The 2607-nt window shown below is 52.1% G+C and overlaps 1 long non-coding RNA gene across 1 annotated transcript in view; it reads left to right on the plus strand.

Moving 5' to 3' along the window:
• Window positions 1-809: 809 nt before the first annotated feature.
• The window catches only part of LOC110584529, a 3250-nt gene continuing 1452 nt past the window's right edge, over window positions 810-2607 (plus strand). The window contains exons 1-2 of the long non-coding RNA XR_002480579.1: window positions 810-821; window positions 2087-2155. This is a non-coding gene — a long non-coding RNA (uncharacterized LOC110584529). The remainder of the gene's footprint in view (window positions 822-2086; window positions 2156-2607) is intronic.

Here is a 2607-nt window from a genome sequence, read left to right on the forward strand (position 1 = left end):
TTTCCAGAGCCCCAGTCCCCACTAATCTCCACCGTCTCCCTGACATGGAAGCAAAGTATCATTTTGTCGTGGATAATCACCTAGCTTCCTTCATTCGTTCTGATGAAGTGCCTGGCCTGTGGCTGTTTGGGTTCTGGGTTCCTGGTGTAGATGAGGGAGACCTGGAGCAGCATCGCGAGCAGAAGAGTGGGAGGCAAAGGGACAGCGCGGGGAGAAGCACAGTGTATGGGAAGTTAGGGGGGACACTGAAGCACAGTTTTGCTCTTAGGTGAATCGTAGAGGAGGGCTCTTGTTACGTGTTGAATTGTGTCCCCCCCCTACCCCAATTGTGTCCCTTCAGTATATCGACATCTTAACCCCACTAGCTCAGAATGGGACCTTATTGGAAATAGGATCGTTGCAGATGTAATTAGTTAAGGTGAGGTCATACTGGAATAGAACAGCTCCCTTCCCACCCCCCGATTCAATATGAGTGGTGTCCCTATAAGAACAGGGCCACGTGAAGAGACCAAAGCAGGGAGAAGCCACGTGGAGAGGGAGGCAGAGATTGTGGTGATGCATCTACAAAGCAAGGGACACAAGGACTGCCTGCTATCACCGGATGCTGGGGGGGAGGGGTGCAGGCGATCCCTGAGCCCACAGAAGGAAGCCACCTGCCGGCACCTTCGCTTCAGACTTCTGACCTCCGACTGCAAGAGAACGAAGTTCTGCTCGAAGCCACCCAATCTGGGGTACTTTGTTACAGAAGCCCGAGGGAATAACATAGCTCGGAAGTCAAGAGGCGCTATCATTTCCTTTAATAGATGATTTAAAAATTCACGGTAAGTTTTCGATCATTGTCGTCAGGGAAAGCAGGATTTGAGAAAAGTACTTCATCCAACAGCATTAGCTTTACCAGTTGGAACCAGAAAGCAGATTTATCAGAGATTTTCCAAGCAATCCAAGCACGGGGTGAGAAGGTTCTGGACTCAGATGGGGTTGGAGAGGGCCAAAGGAGGAGTTTCCAGAGTTCGTAGGTATGGAAAGAGGGGAGTCCAAGATGAAATCATAGCCCACCTGTGTCTCCTGGAGGGCTTGGCAGGTACCAACTGCCAGGCCCCTCCTCCACAGTCTGACTCAGTGGGTCTGGGACGCTGCTGGAGAATTGGCATTTTTACCAAGCTCCTGGGAGAGGCTGATGGTGCTGGTGTGTGGACCACATTTTAGGTGGCATAAACGACTGTGTCTCTGGCCTAGAAGCCCCTGGAACGCCAGACCCCACGAGGGCAGGGACCTTGTCTGGTTCACCACGGCATTCCAGGGTCTAGAACGGTGCCTGGACGCCGTAGGATCACGGTAAATACTTGTTCAACGAAAACGGGTCGTTTGGCAGAAAGGGATAGGAAGAAAGGGGAGTAAGTGTAAAATGACGAGTTCATCTTTATCCATTTGCTTCACAATCCAGTAAGACACAGGACTAGAAATGCACAGTGAGTGTAGACGAAAATGTGGGTGAGGAATAGGAGTTCCAGATCATGATTCATCCTGGACAAAGGAGATCACGGGAGCCAGAGGGGGTGTGGCCACTGATACGTCACAGAAAGGCAGGACGAGGGGCTGGGCCTCCATAACGCATCTAACACGGAGAAATGGGTAAAGATAGTACAAAAGTGGTTGGAATATCACCCACTGTGGAAGCCAAGGGAGAAAAGGATTTCAGGAATTACTGGGTCAAGGGGTATCCTGCTCACTTATTCTGCAGTTTTTTTATTGAGTGCCCGCTATATTCGAGGCCCTGTTCCAACACTGAAAACAGACGGAGCCCCCAGCCCCGTGGAGTTTCTTGAGAAGCTTACGCGGTCGTGGTGTGCACTGTCCACCTTGGGGGGCTTCGTCGGCATGATGACACTGTGGGACAAGTGCTCTTCCTTCTGTTGGACATCGAGGGGAGGATGGTTGAGGGAGATTAAGATGCCGGGATTCTAACTTGGTTCTGCTCGCTCCCGCACCCTGTGCTCTGCTCAGGTCTCTAAGCCGTAACTAGTGACACTTTTCTGCTTTAGATGCTACTTGCGTGATGATTCTGAAATCTTTGCCTGCCTTCCAGATGTTCCTCCTGGGCTCCTGACCTGCTGACCCGTCGGCTCTGCAGACATTTCTCCCGGATGCCTCACAGGTATCTCCAACACCTCTGAAATTATTTCCCCCACTGCCTCCCCCTCACCCGGCCTTTGCCTCCAACTACCCAATTCAGGTGGTTGCCCAAGTTAGAAACGTGGATGCCATCCTTAATGCCTGCCTGTCCCCTCGGCCCCTCTGTCTAGGACAGCACCAGGTCTTGCTTCTCTGACATACGGACTCGATCCCTCCGTGCCCTCTGCCCGGAGTTCACTGGGGCCCTCCCTGGCTCCAAGCAGACTACTGCTGTGGTTTCCTGCCTGATATCCATCCCCGCTTGCAGCCTTGACCCAACATCCATCCTCCAGAAAATGATCAGAACAGTCTTCTAAAACCATAAATCTGCTTACACCATTCTCCTGCGTTAACCCTTTCAGGGGCTTCCCATGGCCTTCAGGAGAAACCCAAACCTCTTGGTCCTCAGGGGCTTCCCATGGCCTTCAGGAGAAG

This window comes from Neomonachus schauinslandi, chromosome 15, assembly GCF_002201575.2.
Source record: "Neomonachus schauinslandi chromosome 15, ASM220157v2, whole genome shotgun sequence".
Taxonomy (NCBI): domain Eukaryota; kingdom Metazoa; phylum Chordata; class Mammalia; order Carnivora; family Phocidae; genus Neomonachus; species Neomonachus schauinslandi.